Raw genomic sequence first — 21,367 nt, forward strand, 5'->3', positions numbered from 1 at the left:
CTTTTTATGGCTGAATATATTCCATTGTATATATGTACCACATCATCTTTATCCATTCACCCATCAGTGGACATTTAGGTTGCTTCCACATCTTGCCTATGATAAATAGTGATGCAATGAACATTGGGGTGCATGTATCTTTTCTTTCTTTCTTTCTTTCTTTCTTTTTTTTCTTTCTTTCTTTCTCTCTTTCTTTATTTTTTTTGTCACACTGCATGCATGTGGGATCTTAGTTCCCTGGCCAGAGATGGAACCCATGCTCCCTGCACTGGAAGCACAGAGTCTTAACTACTAGACCACCAGGGAAATCCCATGGGTGTATGTATATATTTGAATTAGAATTTTCTCCAGATCTTTGCCCAGGAGTGGAATTGCGGGACCCTATGGCAGCTGTATCTGTTCTCTGCACGTCTCACATCAAACACCTGCACTCCAATCCTTGCTCTCAACGTCATCTTCGGGGAACACAAACTGCGACAGGGACCTTGACAAGAAGAAATGGCTCAGGGAAAAGCTACCTGCACAGGGAGGAGATAGAGGCCATCGACTCTGGGGTGTGGCGGGGAGAGTGGACACAGAGATTTGTCATTTCATCCCTGATACTCAGCCCTCCTGGCTGCCCCACTCTAGGTCACCTCGGGATACAGAGTTGACCCGGTTAGAGTCCCTGCCTGTGCGGGAATCTCGGGGCACCAGTGGGTCTGAATAATATTAGTGCAGGGTCTCCCCCATGGCACTGGGGTTATTCGGGGCGGGTCATTCTCTGCTGGGGGCCCCTCCTGGGCACTGTGTGGGGTTCAGCAGCATCCCTGTCCCCACCCATTTGATTCCAGGGGCCCCTTCCCCCCAGTTGTGACAACCACAGATTTTCCCCAGACATCACCGAAGAACTGGGTGAGGCGGAAGCAGGATGGCCCTGGGTGAGGACAGCTGTGTTGAAGCAACCAGCCTGGCTTAGGGCAAGGTCTGCCCCAATCCCGTCAGAGCCTGCATTTAGAACTGCCCCTTCCCTCTCCCACCTCCCATGCCCTGCAGTGGTCTCCGAGACATCATCCCCATGTAAGAAATCACACCTTCTCAGTTTACTGTCCCCAGCACCTAGAAGAGTGTCTGCTATGTAGTAGATGCTTCATAAATACTTGCTGAATAAAGGAGTTGAATAAAGGGATGAGTGGATGAATGAATGAAGGTTACCATGGAAGGAGGGGGGAGATTCCCTTTCTGGCTCTCGGGGGTTGGGATATCAAGTGAAAGATCCATCCTAAATAGGCTGACCAGCCTTCTGGGGTTCCCCGGAAATGAGGGTTTCCCCGCAGTTCCAGCGCTCAAATCTGAGCGGTCCTGGACAAACTGGGGGCGGGTGTTGGTCACCCTGTGTAAACACAGTAACAATTCCAACTGCAATAGCAATGGCCAAGGACCTCTACGGTCTTATTGACCAGGCACAGTTCTTCACCTGGCAGGGAAGGGTGGGCCGGGATTGGAATTCCGGTGATCCAGGGTGGGCGGGTGAGGGCACACCCTGGGCTTGTGTAGGGGAGTCCAGGAAGGTTCTGGAGGAAGTGACAGTGACACAGGAGGGAGGGAGGAGTCTAAGGAAGAACATCCCACACGACAACGTGTGCCAATGGCCCTGGGCCCAAGGTCACACCTGACCAGGGCTTGCTTTTTTTCTTTTTTTCTAATTTACTTTTTCCCACATGGATATGCAATTGTCCTAATGCCATTTATTGAAAACTCCTTCATTTCCCCACTTTCTGTCATATCAAGTTCTCACCTATCTGTTTCTGGACCCTTATTCTCTACCATAGAGCTATACGTCCCATTCTTGCACCACTAGGGCTGTTTCATCACTATAACTTTATTTTTTATTCATTTATTTCTTTGGCCGTGCCGGGTGGCATGTGGGATCTTATTTCCCTGACCAGGGATTGAACCCGCACCCCTTGCAGTGGAAGCTCGGAGTCTTAATCGCTGGACCTCCAGGGAAGTCCCCAGGGCTTGCTTTGACATCCATCGAATGGTGGCGGGTGGGCACGGGGAGCAGCTGTCTGTGAGCCATCCTGTGTAGAAATGCAGGGTGGAGGGCAGGACAGCTGGAGCGGGAAGGGAAGAGGCGGAGGAGGGAGGGAGGGATGGCGGGCGGGCGAGAGACAGACAGACAGTTTCTGGAGACAATAGCTCTGGCCGTGTCCTAGGGCATGAAAGCTGAAAATAGCTCCTAGTGCTGGGAGCCTTGGAGCCGGAGCCTGGGAGCCAGGGTGACTGGCTCTCCTCCCTGGTGTGTGTGTGGTGGGGGGGGCTCTGGACTTCTCAGGCTGGGAATGGGGTGCACGGAGCAGGGACGGAGCAGGGACCCTTCTCTCTGGGACCTCGCGGGCCATCCTTAGCTCACAAAGCTGAGCCACTCCTGGCCGTACGAGTGGGGGGCTTATCCTCCCTGTCCCCTGGATCACACCCCCTCACACACAACTTCCCCTTGTGTGCTCCCAGCAACCAAGAGAATCCGTTTTTAAAAGATTTGGGGGAGGGGGGTAAACATACAAACAAGAGCGGAATGGATACTTTTTCCGAATGGGAATGGCTCTGTGTAACCCCATCCCCAGGGTAACCAGAGTCCTGACCTCTAACACCCTTGACGAGTCAGCCTTGGTCTGGGCTTGCAGACCCACGGAAGCTTCCTCATCCCCTCCTTCAGACCCCATCTCTCCCTCGGCGAGGGAGATACATACAGGCCCAGGCCAGATACATACATACATACATATAATACCTATACAACATATACACATACAGGTATACAACATATATACACACCTATATATCAATATCCACTGTATAATACATACATACAGTGTACGTATACTGTACATATACACACCCATATATCAATATATGGGTGTGTGTATATATACAGCATGCTCACCTTTATAATATGTTTACTGTATATACACACATACATACACACAAATATATAGGCTTGTATGTATACTGTATATAGTACTTACACATATACTACAAACGCATGCACATACAAACATATGTGTATGCATATATATATATAATATGTATACACACATATACAAATTAATAGGCTTGTACATATTCAATATTTTTACATATATAGTTTCGTTTTAAGGAGTTGACTCTCGTGACCGTGAGGCAGGCAAGTCAGGGCAGGACTCTGGGCTGGAGACACAGGGAAGAGCTGATGTCCCCAGTCCATTGGAGGAACACTTCCCTCTTTCTAGGGCACCTCATTTTTCTCTCCAGTCCTTCAACTGATGGATGAGGCCCAACCACGCCGCGGCACTGACAATCTCCTTTACGCAAAGTGGACCAATTTCAGTGTTAATCTCTTCTGAAAAATACCTTCCTGGCCACATCTGGAATAATGTCTGTGGTTGCCGGGGCCCCACGCAGTGCGCACATGAGATTAACCATCCCCGTGGCGATCATGACACTTTATTTTCTCCCTTGACCATTGTCACTACTATTCCAATTAAAATGGCAGTGCTCTGAGGGCAGGGCATTTCCTTTTTTGCCAGTACTGAGCGTCCGCGGTCTGGTGCCTAGCATAGGCTAAATACACGGCATTTTTGTGAACAGAAGCCGGGATTCCAGCTGTCATATTTAATAGGAATTATAGTCTTATTATTGGGGGGGAGGGGTTGTGTCACGGTACGTCGAGGTCGGGAGTCGAACCCGCCACCACTGGCCCTGAGAGGTTTTGCCGGGTCCCCACTTCGGGCCGGTGGGTGTGGCCAGGGGGCAGCCGATGACGTGCGTACGTGCGTGCGTACGTGCGTGGGAGCGTGCGTGCGTGGGAGCGTGCGAGTCCACGGGGCGGATCACGCGTGCCGGGAGTGTTTCAGCCCGGACCCCGGCTCACTGTGGTCGCCTCACGCCGGCCCGAGTTCGCAGCAGCGCTGGAGGCCCCGGGCCTGTGACCACAAAGAGGGAGCCGGGGGCCGGACGGGAGCGCGGCGGCGGCAGCTGAGGCCCAGGCCAGGCCTCCTCCCCGCAGCCTCCCGCCTGCCCGTCTGCCCCGCCCCCGCCGGCGGCGCCGCGCCCCTCCCCCAACCGCCAGACGAGCGCGGCGCGGGGACGCGCGAAGACATGGGGGAGAAGCTGCAGCTGAGGCTGGAGTCGCTCTTGGGGACCGAGCCCGCCGTCTACCCGTGGCCGCTGCCGGTCTACGTAAGTGCCGCCCGTCCCCTCCTCCCGGACCCCCGCCCCTCTTCCCCCTGGCGCGCGCTGAGCCCACCGAGAAACGGAGCGACTCGAGTCGCCAGACCCTCTTTGGAGCCCCCCTTCCCGCCCCGCCGTGGTTCTCCGCGGCAGTTTCCAGCTCCCGCGCGCAGGGTGGGCAGAGGGGAGCCGGCGCCGGCCGGGGGCGCCGACTCGGCCGCGGGGACCCCGCGCTTCCGAGGGGCGCCTGAGCCGGTCTGCGGTTGGCTCTACAGGGCTGGGGACCCCGGTCCCCCCGGGCCTGGACTGCCGGCGGGCTTGCCCTTCTGTACTTTAGGATTTGACACGTAGGGTTTCTTTTTCCTGGTAGTTTATTCTTAGCGCTGTCAACGTACTGAGTTTTAAAAAAATTTTTTTTTCATTTTCAGGGCACCCTTTCCTCCCTCTCTCCAGTTTTTTTGTGTTTCTGTTTTGTTTTGTTTTAGTTAGGCATTTTGTCCCTCTGATCTTGAGTGGGTGGGCTGGCAGGACACTTGGAGAGGAGGCGTTCTGTCCCCTGGTCTTGAGTGGCCTTTGGAAAATGACAGGCCAGACGGAAATTTAATTGAATTGAGTTGATATATAATATTGTATCTGTCCAAGGTGTACAATGTGATGATTGATATATATATATATATATATATATATATATATAGTGTGTGAAATGATCACCACACTAAGTTTAGTTAACCTTAATTCACATAATTACAAATGTTATCTTTGTGATGAGAACTTTCAAGATCTACTCTCTTAGCAACTTTCAAACATAAAATACGGTATTGTTAACTGTAGTGACCGAGCTGTACATTGCATCACCATTACTCACTTGTCTTATAACTAGAAGTTTTTACCTTTTGATCATCTTCCCTCATTTTCCTCACCTCCAACCCCCAGCTCTGGCAACCGTCATTCCATTCTTTCTATCGTGAGTTCAGTATTTTAGATTTCACATATGAGATCATAGAGTATTTATCTTTCTCTGTCTGACATTTCATTTAGCAGAATGCCCCCCAAACCCACCCATGTGGTCACAAATAGCCAGATTTCCTTCTTTATCATGGCTGAATAATAGTAGGTTGTATGCACCCCCATTTTCTTCATCCATTCATCCACAAAAAAACACTGAGGTTGTTTCCATGTCTTGGCTACTGTATTGGGCTGGCCAGAAAGTTCATACAGTTAATGAATACACTGTTCAATAAAACTTGGTGAAAATGAGTCTTGTATTTTTACTTAAAATAAATCTTTGACAAAGCCAGCTAGGCATCCCTTTGAGTAACGACTTATATCACATTGAAATATTTTAAGCATATGAACAGTAAGAGCTGAAATGCCAAATGTTACTAATATTGACACAGTTTATCAAGGAGAATATGTTAGAATATGTTAAAATGCAGATGGACAGTGAAAGAACAGATATAACTTTGAACTAAATATTGTCTTGATATTTAGACCATTGGTTAAAAGCATGATAACAGGTTTCATCCATTTCAAGAAAGCAGAATATTTGCAGATCACTTAACATTTACTAGGTATGTTCTCAGTCTGGAAGGATATATTTCACTTACATGTGTCATTTAATTTAACCACATCCCTCTGTAATAGATAGTGTTATCCCTATTTGCAGATAGGAGACAGGCTCAGAAAGATTAAGAATGTTACCTAGTTCTAGTAAGTAGCCAAACCTAAACTGATCTAATTCCAGGGCAAAGCTCTTTCTGGCACATCAGTGTGGGTCTTTATCTCTGAGAATTGTTGAACATGAAAAGCCTTCTTCCAGGTAAATGCATAAAGGAACAACACGAGCAATGATATAACAATACAAGCCTCACTAAATAATTGGTGTGTTTGGCCTTGCTTTTGCTGATAGATCTTTTGCAAAATTGCTTTTCTCTGAGATATTTAAAGTGGACTTTAACAATTTTCTTGGAAGACTTTCCTAAATTATACCTATCAGAAAGCTGCTTTGCTTTAAGGCTGAAGAAAAATGAAAGCTTACTTAACTACACTTAGGTGCCAGGGTCATACTATGAGCTCTACACCTGCCAGGATTCACGCTAAGATAGGGTGGCTCAGCAAACTGTCCATAGTCCTGTGATTTCTTTCTGATATTCTGAAGTAGAAATAATTTAATAACTGTTCACAAAAGAGAGAAACACTGTTTCTTGGTCCTCAATATCATACTGCTGTAGGCTAATTCTTTCTCTCTTCTGTTGCCCCTTAGTATAGAGAGTGTGTTTTGGGGACCCTCCTTTACGATCCTCTGCATTCCAAGAGCATCTTACATAAATCCAGGACTTCTCAAGCAGCCAGTTTTGCCAGATGGTCTTAGGGTTGGTTGTACCCATATATGTATAACCTGAACTTCTCAAGTAAGGTCCTTAGAGAGCATAATGGCTAAGAGAATTGGTGCTGATACCAGACCTGAGTCCAAATACTGCCTATGCCCCTAACTAGCTGTGTAACCTTGGAGAAGTAACTTAAGCCCCTTAAAGGGATTAGATTTCTCACCCGGAAAATGGTATAATAAATGCATCTACCTCATATGGTTAGTGTGTAAATTAATGTAACTTGAGATGGTGCATGTTAAGCATTAGCACAGTGCCCGTCTCTTGTTAGTAATACCTGCTTTTATTATTAATTATTCTCTTTATATTCCCAGTTCCAGCTGGGTGCCTAACACATAATAGTTGTTCAGCCAATAGTTACTGGATTGAACCAGCTCTGAAATTTAAGCATTGGGTCAACAGCAAAGTAGTCACCCCACCATCATTTCTCCCAGAGAAAGGGAGACTAGATGGAAGCCAGCCATCATACTTTCTTTTCTTATTCTAAACTTCCCATCCAGCCCCAGCAATAAAATAATCTTCCTGAACCCCAACAATTTCAAGAATTTTTCAAATCACACTATTTGAAAATAGCTGGGTTGCCCTAATCTAATATGTCCCAGGACCCCAAGGTCACCAAGCTTCTATTAATGAAGTCTAGTTAGGATAAATGATTACAGTTAGTAAACCAACTGCTTATGAGCTCATTGGGCTTTTTAAAATTTACTATCTGCGCTTCATAGAGACACAAGTATTTTGCTTTTGTAGGACATTCAACAAAGTAGTCTTTTAAAAAGCACAAATCAGACGCTATTATTGCACTGCTTCTAACCTCTAAAGGCTATCTATTGTAAAGAGATTAAATTTTCAACTACTTAGCCAGGCTCACAGAGACCATGTGCTCTGGTCGCTTACTACATCTTTCCCTGACCTTCATGGGGTTCGAGGCACAGTTGTCCTTTTCAGTCCCTCAGATGCAACAAGCTCTACTTCTTGCTCTCCCAGCTTTAGATTGGCTAATCCATCTACCCAGACCAATTTCCCTCTTATCGTTAAGGTCTCGGTTCAAACGCCACCACTACTATCTTGACCAAAGAGACCTGCCTCCTCAGTGCCTCTCCATCCCTTTGTCCAGTCGTATTTCTGTCACTGTACAACGTTTATTTACATGTTTACTCTGTCTTCGTCCACCACTGGACATTTGCTTAAGAGCAGGGACTTTGTAAGTTTTTGCTTCCAAGGCTTGCAGCAGACACTGGCACATAGGTGTGTAGGAAATGTGTGTCTAATAAAGAATAAATATGTGAATGAAAAAAAAAACTCTGAAACACGAACACAAGAATATTCTTCTTTCAAAAGAATAATGAAAAATAATTTCCTTCAATAAGAGTCATTCTTAGTTACTGATACATGACTTAGTAGATCCCATTCAATTGAAAATGTCCCCTTTTTTTCTGATACTTTCACAAGTCATTAATTAAATGTTGCTCACTTTTAAGGCCAATCTGTGAGACATTATTTAACTTGTCTCCTCTAAAGTTCCAGCATTAACTCAGGCGGGGCTTCACCAAGTACTGATCATGTGACCTTGGCCTCTCATTGCCTCAGTTTTCTCATTTGTAACATGGGTATAATAATCGGCTTATTTCATACGCCTGTGAGGAGGAAAACTTCATATATGTGTGTGTGTGTGTCTGTCTGTCTATATATATGTATTTAAACAGTGTCTTAGAATAGTGTCTGGCACATGATAAGCATTATAGAAGTATTGACTGCTTCTACTAGTACTGTTATTATGAGAACTAACTGTTGAGAATAATCCTTCATGTAGTGGTTTATTCCACTGAAGATAAAGGAAACTCATAGAATATTAGAAATCAGATTAAACACAGGAAGCCAGTAAAATATACCAGGACAGAAGATGAGAGTGTGAAAGGATAGAGGGAAAAAATGGTTTTTGTTTCTCTTTTTCTTTTTTAAAGAAGGAAAGAGCCCAGAAATAGGACAAAAACTATTCATTGGCTATACTGACATGGTGATTGCTGGTGACTTTCATAAGTAAAATTTCAGGACAGTGGGCAGAGAGATTACGGTGAGAGAAGTCAGATGGATGTAAATTATAGAGTAAACGGGACGTGAGGAAATGGAAACAATATATGATGATAACAATTTTGAAAAGTTCAGACATGAATTGGCTAAAGATGATATGCAGGGATTAGAGGAGGAGGGAGGCTTTCGTGTTACACGTGTAGTTTTTAACATTTTAAGTTGGAGTTACTAGTCTAGAATGAGGTTGAATTTTGGCAAGGAGTAGATGGGTTGTAGAAAATGCAGTGCTGTGAAGTCCTTGAGAAGATGAGAGAAAATGAAATGCTATGTGTAGTGCACGTGGCCTTTGAACTTGAACTCCTGTAGTGAAAGGGAATCCAAAGATCAATGCAAATGCTACTGAATTAGCGGATTTGGCAGTGGACTATTTACTGACTTCTGTGTTCCTAATGAGTTAGGAAGCGCCTCACCAGCTCAGAGTGAAGGAAGTAGAGAGGATGGAGGAAAATTTGAGGAGGGTAGGGAAAGCTTCTAAGAATATAGTCCTTAAGGAGAATTAGAAAGAACTTACTGTAAGCCAGAGCAATATTTCCAGTCTTGAAAATCCATTTGAAGTTGGTGATTATTAATTTATTGGAATACCAATTTTCCCTGCCACATGATTTTTCTCCAGCTACCTGGATATAAGTTACACAGAGGCAGAAAAGAATGAGAGATAACAATCGAGGGAAAATACAATTAGTATTCTTTTTTTACCTTTTTCCACTTCCCCGCTCCAACTCTGGGGAGCCTTCATGGACATGGCTGCCCTCGCAGCCTCCAGCAGCACCCTGTTATCAAAGAATTCAAAGAAATGGAACATAGGTTTCCAACTTATTAATTTAGCAAAATCAAAAATTGTATATAATGTTTTCTGTTGGCAAAGATTTTTGCAATATAATTTGGTTCCATCTTTTGACAAGTAATTTGGCAATGTCTAGCAAGATAAAAATGTTAATAGCTTTTTACACATTAATTCTAATTCTGGAAGCTTATGCCGATAAATAATTTATAATCCAGAAAATTATTATATAAAGATGCTCATTGTCATGTCATTTGTAATAACAAAACATTGGAAACACCTTTAATTGTTAACAATAGGAAAACAGTTTAGGAAATTATATCCACTTAGTAGAAAGTGACACAGTTACTATATTATAATTACAAGATGATGGAGCAAAATAAAATAATGCTTAATAAAGAAAGAATGAAGAAAGCTGACCTAAAATTGGGTCTTCCTTATGACAGTAATTATGTAAACATATCAATATTTATTAAAACTTAAAACCAAGATAAAGTTTTAAAAGCTCTGTACCAGTAATGGGGATTTTATGTTTGTTTCAAAATATTTTTAAACATAACTCTTATCATTTTGTTTTGTCTACTCCTTTTCTTAAGAATTTCTGATTATTACCTCATTTTTCATTTCATAGTTTCAAATAAAGTCAGCAATTTTATCATCAGAGAAGATTAGACTTATTTGACAGTTCATAATTCCAAGTTATTTGGTATAAAAAGACCATGTACACTTGTAGATGCTTTCAAAATAGAATTTTTGTTTTTTGCTTAGTCTTTCCTAGTATGGAGATGAAGCAAACTACCTAAAATTGCTAGCCATTCTTTTTTCATTTTTCTCATTTTATTGATTTATCTTGCCCTTCACAGAAATGATAAGAAATGAGTCTGCAGTTGCATCTGCCAATCTCTTAAATCCTCTATTATCCACATTATGAAATCATACTAGTATGAATGCTTCCAGTATTTTCAGAGCTCTTTAGTTAGTATACTTTAGCATTCTGTATGAAGTACCTTATGTAAGTGTAAAATTTAGACTCAACTTCTGGAAGCTTTTGATTTCTTAGTTCAAAAGTGAGAGATCCTTAGTTCAGCCATATGATTAACAATTACTTGTATGGTAAGAAGTTCCTAAATTATTGTTTTATGGGTACCTGGCAGTTTTCTTGCCGTTTCTCGGAAGTTCTCTATTAAACACATTCTCTCTCTTTCTCTCTCTCTATCTCTCTGTCTCTCTGTCTCTCTCTCTCTCACTCACACACACACACACACACACATTGTGATTAAAAGCACAGATTTTGGCATTATGAAATCTAAGGTTCAATTTCCAGTTCTGTAGTTTCTGGGCCACTTCACTTTAGGCAAGTAACCTAATGTCTCTGAACCTTGTTATTTTCATCTGTAAAATAGAAATTACAATTATATCAGACAATCCTCAAAACATCCGTAGTGATTTTAGAGTTTCAGAGTCAGGTGAAAGCAGGCACTCAGTAAATGGCTAGTGCTTTTATCACTTTATTATTATTTAGGTCTTGGTTTTCCTTGAGTGTGTGAGTCCCCATAATGAAATGTAATTTCCAGTAGATTGAGTAACACCTGTTTTCACCAAAAATTTTAACTGAGTTCATTACTTTCTGTGCAACCCAGATTAGTTTTCTGCCTCCTTTTCTGTGCCGTATGTAGGTGTTCAGTAGATTTATTTAATAAATGTATGAATGCATGAACGCGTAGATGAATTTTTAAATGCTTCTTTTTGAGAAGGTAGAACAAATGTGACACAGTAGAAGAGATAAGAAAATAATCCATGGAAAAAATGGCAAAGTCATGTATGTGCCCAGGGCCAACCTAAGAAGAATTGCTTTTTTTTTTTTGGAAAAATGTGTTGAATAGCTTATTTTAATTATTTTTAAAAGTTAAGTACAGGGACTTCCGTGGCGGTCCAGCGGTTAAGACTTCGCCTTCCAATGCAGGGGGGTGTGGGTTCAATCCCTAGTCGGGGAGCTATGGCCCCACATGCCTCGCAGCCAAAAAACCAGAACATAAAACAGAAGCAGTATTGTAACAAATTCAATAAAGACTTTAAAAAGTGGTCCACATCCAAAAAAAAAAAGTTAAGTACAAAAATTTGCTGATGATTTACATATTTAGGACCAATAAAATAACGTGAGATTAGCTGTACTAAAACAGAATGTTGAGCTACATTCACATTAAGTGACATTATATAGTCTGAATTTATGGAAAACTTCTGAGATGGTGAGTGACCTTTGAGCAGAAAAAGACAGAAGGAGAAATGGCCTTTTCTACATTCTCTTGTGCCTCTAAGTAAAATGCTTGGTAATCTAGCTACAAAGCTCTATGTCATTTGGCTTTAGGCACCTACTGTGACTTACCTTGTGAAGATCAGATTTTGCCATGGACAGGATTTGTAAAAGTATCACACATTCCAGTACCGTTGGCAACCACAGCTACCAAAAACTCCAATTTAAATTGATGAACCTAATATCAGATGATAGTATCATTTCCTTGTGGGTGTTCTGGGAAAAGGTGGGTAGGAAATGTATAAAAGTGAATACTTTATTGACTGAAATAACAATTCATCATTTTGAAAACATAAAATACATTAAAGTTGTTATAGCATCATACATTAATATTTCACTGTATTTTAGACCTTGCCTACAATCAATGTTTTCTGCCCTTTGAAACAGAACCATGCTTGTGGTATGCATTAATCATATAAAAGATTAAACACTGAAAAGACATTCAGCCTTTAAAGACAATTTGCTTTGATTTATTCAGTGGGTTCTCCTAAAAAGTTCATACCAAGAATTATTGCTTGTTAAATTGGAGTTACAAATTCTTTCAGAGTTACTTAGTATTTTCTTTAATATCAGTATCAAGGAAGGCAAAGCAAATTTACATATTTATTAGGAAATACAGGCACATAATCATAAAACAAGAAAACCCAACGTTTTTATAGACTTTATTTTTTAGAATTGTTTTAATTTTACAGAAAATTTGAGAAGATAGTGTAAAGTGTTTCCATATACACTATACCCATTTCCCTCTGTGACGATCAACTTATATTAGTATGTTACATTGTTACAATCAGTGAACAAATATTGATACATTATTGTTTACTATAGTCCATACATTAGTCCAGTTCCTTAGTTTTTACCTAATGTCCTTTTTCTATTCCAGGATTTCATCCAAAACATCACATTACATTTAGTTGCCATGTTTCCTTAGGCTCCTCTTGGGTTTGATAGCTTCTCAGATTTTCCTTGCATGACCTTGGCAATTTTGAGTCATTAGGTTTGTGTAGGATGCCCACTACTAGAATTTGTTTGATGCATGTTTCATGATAATATTGGGATTATGTGTTTTGGGGAGGAAGACCACAAGAGTAGAAGGGTTATTTTGTCAGATCACATCAAGTGTACAAAGTATCAATATGCATTATGAATGCTGAGGTCGACCTTGATCACCAGGCTGAGGTAGTGTTTTTCAGGTTTCTCCATTGTAAAATTACTGTTTTCCCTTCTCCATATTGTAGTTTTTGGAAGGAAGTCAATATGCTCAGCCCACAACTAAGGAATAGAGAGTTATGCTTAAGATGGAGTAACTACATAAACTATTTGGAATTCTTTTACACTGGAGATTTATCTATTCTCCCGCATTTAGTTATGTATCCAATTATTTATTTATATCAGAAGAACTCATGGATTTTTAGTTTATACTTTGGGTTATAATCTAATTCTACGATAGTTACTTTGTTCCTCAAATTGCTCTAGTCCTGACCCTTGTGAACTCTTTTCAGTTCAGTGGCTCATGTGCCACTCTTGAGGTATCCCCATCCTATATATATTTTTGGAACTTCCTTACTTTCTGACACTATAAGATGGTCTTTTATATAAATCTTGTATATTTACTGCCCCAGTCCTAGAATCAGCTATTTCTTCAAGGATAACTAGGTCTTTTTAGTGGAGAACAGTAGTAGACAGCAGGATCTGGGTGTGGGGTGTGCTAATTGCTGCCCGGATGTCATTGCTTCTAGATCTTCTCAGCTGACAGAGCAAAGAGATAACATGTGTGTACGTTCCCCATGTATATGCACATATCTATAAGTATCTCTCTACATAACCATGTGTATTAAGGTAATATGAAGCAATATTAAGCTAAACGTGAATGTATATTGATGTTTCCAACTTTAATCTGTTACCACATAGATCATCTTAGCCTCATCTCTTGCTTATCTTTAAATTTCAACTCCGGCAAAACACTTGACTTTTAGAAGTATGAAAATGAAACTGTAGCTACTTTGGGAAGCCACATCATCTAGCAGAATAATTCTTAAAGGGCAAGGTGTATATCATCAAATTTTAATTTACAGTCAGCAGTACTTTGTAACATCCATAGGCCTCCAGACCTCTGCTTCCAAGAAGATGAAGTAGCCCATTTCTCCCAGGTTCTTCCACTTAAAACTAAAACCCTGAACATAACAACAGACAAACATAGGAAGACACTGAAAGGTGGAAACGAGAAGGCAGACTTAACTAGGGACTTTGGGACTTGAGGAATAACATGGTGATGAGTCCCCTGTGTTTCCTGTTGCTTCCTATACATCCTGGAGAGGGTATTACAGGAACCCCCAATCAATAACCACCAACAGAACAACAGACAAAAAAGCTTCAAAAAAGAAAACACAAAACCCCCGTTCCCCCTAGCCAAGATATGAGGAAAGGGGTTGCCAAAGACAGAAAACCATTTGGGCAATAATATACACACTACTCGAGCCAAGTGCCAGTGCAATATTGCACCCATCCCCTATGTCCTGTGGTTTCAGTTGGGCCAAGCTAGGATCTGATCTTCCACACCACCCAACTTCTGCCCTCCAGAAGAGGCAGCGCTCTGATTCGCCACCAGGGCTGCTTCAGTGTGGTGCAGTGATGAGCTGAGCCTCCACCCCTTTGCATTAGCAAAGAGACTTTGCAAGGTGGTGCCTGACAGGCTAGTTAACACTGGGCTGCCCTCACACAGTCGTGGGGTCCAGTGGTGGGACCTAGCCTCCGTCTCTCTCTGACATCGATAAGAATAGGATGTTACAGGTTGGAGGGAGTAGGCACCCCACTAACCCCCAACACATGGTGTCAGACCCAATGGGGTGCTGAATCCCCATAACCGTCCTGAGGCAGTAAGACAGAACGAGATGGCACAAGCAGGGCTAGTTGGCAGTTCTCTTCCTCTTACCCTGGTGTCAGTGGGGCCAGCAGGTAGCTGACCCTCTACCCACACCCGGCATCAACAAGAAGGAATGAAGTGGGAGGAAGGACAGCAAACACTTCACTTCTCCCCTCCCCTGGTGTCAAGAAATCTGCTGGGGAGATGAACTTCCACTCCTACTAAAAGGCAACACAATGATATTAATGTTCCCACTTTGCGGGGAGAGGTGTCAGAAGGGCCAATAGGATAGCTGAACTTCTACTTGATCTGTCTGCAGTGAGAGAATGTAAGTGCCCACTTTTGCTGGGGTATTGACAGTAGGGCCCAATGGAAATCTGGACGTAACCCCCCAGTCCTCATACTACACCTCCAATAGGATGACTTCCTTCTAAAAAGTAATAATAAAATTAAATGGGATACAGAGTCATATAATAACTCACAATGTTTAGAATCCAACTGAAAAATACTCATGGCACCAAGAACCAGGAAATCACAGAATAAATGAGAAAAGACAATAAACCTACACCAGCACTGAGATAAAACATCTATTGAAATTATCAGACAGGGATTTTAAATAAGCTGGCACATAAATGCTTCAGTTAGCAATTATGTGTTCCTTGACGGAAATGGGAAAAATAGAAAATGTAAACAAAGAACTAGAAGTTATAAGAATAAAAACAAATGAGAAGAGTAGAACTGAAAAATACAACAATCAAAAAAATCTTTGCTCAAGAGCAGAGTGGAGATTACAAAGCATAGAATCATGAACTTAGAAGAGATCAATACAGTGTACCAAATGTACAGAGAAAAATAGGCTGAGGGGTAGAGATGGGAGAAAGGACAGGATCTCAAGAACCTGTAAACAGTAACACAAGCACTAACATTCATATCATCAAAGTTCCAGAATGAAAAAAGAGAGCACGTAGGACTGACAAAGTATTCAGAGAAATAATGACTAAAACGTTCCCAATTTTTTAGAAGACATAAGTACACATTCAAGAATCTGAGCAAATCCAGAGAGGAAAAACACAAAGGTATCCTTGTCAAGACGCGTCATAATTAAACTTCTGAAAAGTAGAGACAAAACAAATCTCGAAAGTGGACAGGCAGAAATGATGCATCACTTATTGAGAAACCAATTCCAATGACAGCATATTTCTTGTCTAAAATTATGGAGTCAGAAGCACTGACATAACATTTTTCAAGTAGGAAGAGAAAAGAACTCTCAGCCACAAATTCACACTTTTTATATCCACTTTCTTGTTTGACTTATATTAATGGACTACTAACTCATCATTCTATATCCGGGCCTGCCATCACACTTCTCCAAAAATCTAGTCACAGTATTTCCAGAGTGATCTTTCTGAAAAAGAAACAAATTCTTCTTATAAAAATACCTGATTGTGTTATGAAACTTTTCTCTCTTCTAAGTTACCAGGTAAAATCCTTCAACGGATTCCCATCTTCCTTGGAGTAAAATCTCACATCCAAACTCTCTTTGTCCTTTTGGGCTGCTGTAAGGTTATACTACAGGTTGGGTGCCTCATAAACAACAGGAATTTTTTTTCCTTAAGGTTCCGGTGGCTGCAAGTTCAAAAATAGGGTGCCAGTATGGTCAGATGAAGGCCCTCTTCTGAATCACAGACTTCTCATTGTATCCTCACATGGCAGAAGAGCTTAGGGAGCTCTGTGGGGTCTCTTATAAGAGCATTAATACCATAATCATTTCCCAAAGGCCCCACCTACTAATACTATCAGCTATGGAAATTAAGATTTCAACGTATGAATTTGGAGGGGAACACAAAGAGTAGACCATAGCACTTACTATACATAGATGAACCATGCATGATCTGGCTTCTACCACCCTCTCCATTATCTTCTTTTCCTACACTCCAGTGAGCATTTCTCTTTTTTTTTTTTTTTTTTTTTTTTTTTTTTGCAGTATGCGGGCCTCTCACTGTTGTGGCCTCTTCCGTTACGGAGCACAGGCTCCGGACGCGCAGGCTCAGTGTCCATGGCTCACGGGTCCTAGCCGCTCCGCGGCATGTGGGATCTTCCCGGACCGGGACACGAACCCGTGTCCCCGGCATCGGCAGGCGGACTCTCAACCACTGCGCCACGAGGGAAGCCCCAGTGAGCACTTCTTATACTGATTATGAATGGAACTCCTTTCTGGACTGATCCTTAACCATTCATTTTCTGGCAACCGCGAATTTATCTTCTCTTTTGCTCAAAACTTCACCCTTCCTTCATGTTACATATCCCTTTCAATTGCCTTCTACAGGAAGCCCTACTGATATCGCCCATATATTACTGTCCACAGCATGAATTAAGGTCTTACCGTGTCTTCCTATAGCACTCTGCAATATCTGTTTCTGCAATATCTGTTACGGTAACTATGGATTTTCTTATTTGAGTGTCACAATACATTGAATTCTAGGTGGCACTATAATGATTTTAGTAACAGTAACACTGGTGCCTAGTTTAACCCATGACATACTTTAGGTGTTCAATAAATGTAAAAGTAAAACCATAAACGCAGGATTTTAAGGTTATCCATTTGGACTTTCAAGCCAATAATTAATGTCTCCTGCCCCGACTGTATTAGATGGTTTCGACGCTCCACTCATATCTCCCCAGCACTCATCATTCCAGTATATGCTGATGGAATCATGCTGCCACCTGCAATTATCCACCTTAGGGCAGGCCAGAAGTGTACAGGAGTTAATGTATCTGGGTGTAGCTTTCAACCAAGGACAGAGGGGACCGGAAGATAAGTACTTCAAGTTTCTCACCGATTCTTGGGATAACTCTGGGACATGTTCTGTAGAGTTTCACAGAACTCGCCTGAAGTACTGGCAGCAGTTCCCTGCAAGAGTAATTTTTATTCGGTAATGCACCTCTGTTGGCTTCCTTCCATGCCTCCATTCTCAATTCCCACTCCACTTCTGAGTTTTCTGGAAGCACCTCCCAGATGAGCAGTTTGCATTCAAATTATTGCCTCAGGTTCTGCTTCTAGGGGAACTCAATTGATAGCCTCCTAACAACCCAGTGCTCCTTACAGAGCCGTCACTGATACAAGTACCAAGGCACGGCACATTACGTATCACTCCTCCTAAATCCTAATATTTTTAAACAGATAGGAAAGAGCATGACCTTGAAGAGAAAAAGAGTTTATATGAGGATGGCCAATGGATAAAGGGAAGGAGAGACAGTGCCATTTGTTTTCCATTAATGATAGTGTGAAATGTATGGGCAGGTGGTCTAACAGGTGTGACAATAATTTGAGGAGCCTGCTCCCTTGGTTACAGAAGACTGCTATTGTTCTTATTATGGAACCACAACCTCATGACTTTATTGTTTCACTTGATGTAACCTTCTCTTTACCTTTAAATCTTTCTACATCACTGAATTGCAGCCAATAGATTTATTTTCTCCCTATGGCTCCATCACAGAAAAAGACACACATGTGCACACACACACACACAGAGTTTTGTGTATGCCAGTGCTAGAAAAGACAAGCTCATGGTGCATGTATGCAATGGATATTGTACATTACAGGTCTCTGTGAAATAGTCTTCTGCAGGTTCCTATGTTTATTTCATGAATAATTAACTTTAGTAAAGTTAATTTCCTGAAGATCTTGTTGAAGACTGAAGAAAGGAAGTAAATTGTAAAGAAAAAGACTTGGAAACTTGCCCTTTTTGCTCTCTCTTTGTGTCTTAATGAACAAAGGATAACTGGGCCTTTTTGAAGCCTTTGCTTGAGTTGAAGACACAAAATGCAACCTGTACTCTTATCCTAATATGTTCAATTTATGAGTACCCAAACTTATAAACCGTGAATTTCCCTAAAGTTATTATGCCATTTAGAAGATGTTTGCTTGGACGTTTACTTAAAACCAAACAATTGAGGTCTATATGTCCAAATAATTTCCTTCTCTCTTGCTGTCTCCATTTCAGTTTCCTGAGTTTCTGGGAAGGCCTGGTTTCCCCAAAGGAATGATTTCTGGTAGAAGTCTGAAGGTCTGATGCAAGAAAAAAAATCCAGTACAGCCAATGAATGGAGGACAAGAAGGTTTCCAATCAGGTAGGAACATTTAATCTCATATGTTACGATCACCTTAAGTAAGGTGTGCTGATAGCTGGATATGATTTAACTGCTTGTAAAAAGATGCATGTATATTATATAACCTACCCCACAAGGAAGCTGTTCTCATTTCTCTTAGAGATTGTGGTGTTTATCAGAGAGTGCCTTGGGAGAAAATGAATACAATAACAGTATGATGCTTTTTTTAAATTTTTAACTCATTGTTGCCAAGTACACTTGGTGACCTTGGTGCCTGTGGTTTAATCCCAGGAGGTTAGACATGTGGAACAGCACATTACCCCTCTTTAGTATTTTCTCCCAAGACAAATCATTTTTATAGGTTGTCTCCATGGTCTTCTAGTTGCTTATCAAAATTAAGCATCAAGTCTTCTAAGTGAGCAATAGCCCCAGTCAGTGTGAGGAAATCAGCTTGGTTCTTATTGGGGCACAGCTTCTTGGCCTTGGCACAAAGTGAGCTCACATAGGGAGTTAGAAGGAGGAGAATGGGGCATGCGAAAGGGGAGTTCTGTGTTCTCATTTACCTATGCATGTTGAAACTCCACTAACAGCTTTATTTTCATTAGCAATTTGTGATAAAAACTTAGGGTAAAGGGAATAATGAAGCTGTCCCATTATATGGCAGGACAAAAGATAGTAGTGACATCAAAATCAGGGCCTATCCATCTCATTTGCAGTTATATACTGAGTGTTTAGCATAGCATTTGACCCTTCATCAGTATTCAATAAGAAGATGCGTGTTGAACGACTTAGGGATGAATTAATGAATGAAAAAAGTTAATATGGTAGAAAATGTGTTTTATCCTTGTATTTTCGTGTGTTGACTTCTGTATTTCAAGACCCAGCACTGTGAATGACACATAGAATATAAGCAATAAAATTTGTTGAAAGAATGAATGAGTCCCCACTATTCTAAGAATAATTTTAAGACCAACACAGACCCCATATCTGCCAGAGGTATCCAGAGGTGAAAGCCTGGATCTCAGCTAGTGGTAGAGCTGACAGAATTGATCTAGTTTGAATAATTTACAGCTCATCCCATTACATTTAGGCATAGTACCCACATGAGCCATACAATTAAATGTTGACTGAAAAACAACGCACAACCTAGAAGCTGAGAATTATGTTTTATGTGGAGGACATACTGAGGGACATACTGAAATCAGGAGACAGCCTCTCAGATAGCTCTAAGGGACTGTTCTGAAGAGCTAAGGGAGGGCACAGGGTATTTAGAGGTTCTTGCAAAAAAACAAACAAAGAGGTAGTTGGAACATCAAAAGATTACTGTTAATTAAAGAAACTAGACATCTTAAGTTAATAAATGTAGCACTTTTCTATATATGGTGAGATGCAAGAATCTGGTCTCCTGGAAATGATTCCCTTGATTTGCACTTTAATTATCTAGGGCCAGTATCCTGTTTTCTCCATCCTGAATGCCCTCAGGGTGCGGCTTTGGGTGTGGCTTCAGTGGCTGATGGCTTGATGGCTATAACATCCTGTGTTACCGATAAGGCTGGCTACATTCTTTCTCCACATAAATGACTAGAATATGGATCGTAAATCTGTGGATTTGCAAAACGTAATTCTTGGAGCATTTTTATAAGGACAAAGTTAAGGGCGATTTCAGAATCACTAGCGGCTAAAATTGCTAGTTATACTTTTCCACTGGTAGGTAGTAATCTGCCGTTGCTGTCTTCAGTATTCCCAAGGGATAACAAAAGCCATTTAATTCAAGAAAGAAATGTAAAATTTAGCACAATGCAGCTTTCACAAAACCAAACACACAAACACACACCCAACTCTCGCAGATATGAAGTAGTCATCTAAAATAGAATCCTGGAACTAATTGCAAAACAAGAGCAAATGTACTCATATTGGATAATTTTATTCTTTTATTAATGTTTGATACATATATGTATTTATTATTAAAATTCAAAGTTGCTCTATGGAGAAATAGTTTTGTACCAGTAGTGTCTTTGTATGTGTTTATCAATAATGTATGAGATTGCCTCCTATGCTCCTTTTCCTTTGTTGGGGGGGGAGGGGGTGTGTCACGCTACGTCAAGGTCGGGAGTCGAACCCGCCACCACTGGCCCTGAGAGGTTTTGCCGGGTCCCCACTTCGGGCCGGTGGGTGTGGCCAAGGGCAGCCGATGACGTGCGTACGTGCGTGCGTGCGTGGGAGCGTGCGTGCGTGGGAGCGTGCGAGTCCACGGGGCGGATCACGCGTGCCGGGAGTGTTTCAGCCCGGCCCCCGGCTCATTGTGGTCGCCTCGCGCCGGCCCGAGTTCGCAGCAGCGCTGGAGGCCCCGGGCCTGTGACCACAAAGAGGGAGCCGGGGGCCGGACGGGAGCGCGGCGGCGGCAGCTGAGGCCCAGGCCAGGCCCCCTCCCCGCAGCCTCCCGCCTGCCCGTCTGCCCCGCCCCCGCCGGTGGCGCCGCGCCCCTCCCCCAACCGCCAGACTACCGCGGCGCGGGGACGCGCGAAGACATGGGGGAGAAGCTGCAGCTGACGCTGGAGTCGCTCTTGGGGACCGAGCCCGCCGTCTACCCGTGGCCGCTGCCGGTCTACGTAAGTGCCGTCCGTCCCCTCCTTCCGGACCCC

This window comes from Phocoena phocoena, chromosome 14 (assembly GCF_963924675.1).
Source record: "Phocoena phocoena chromosome 14, mPhoPho1.1, whole genome shotgun sequence".
Taxonomy (NCBI): Eukaryota; Metazoa; Chordata; class Mammalia; order Artiodactyla; family Phocoenidae; genus Phocoena; species Phocoena phocoena.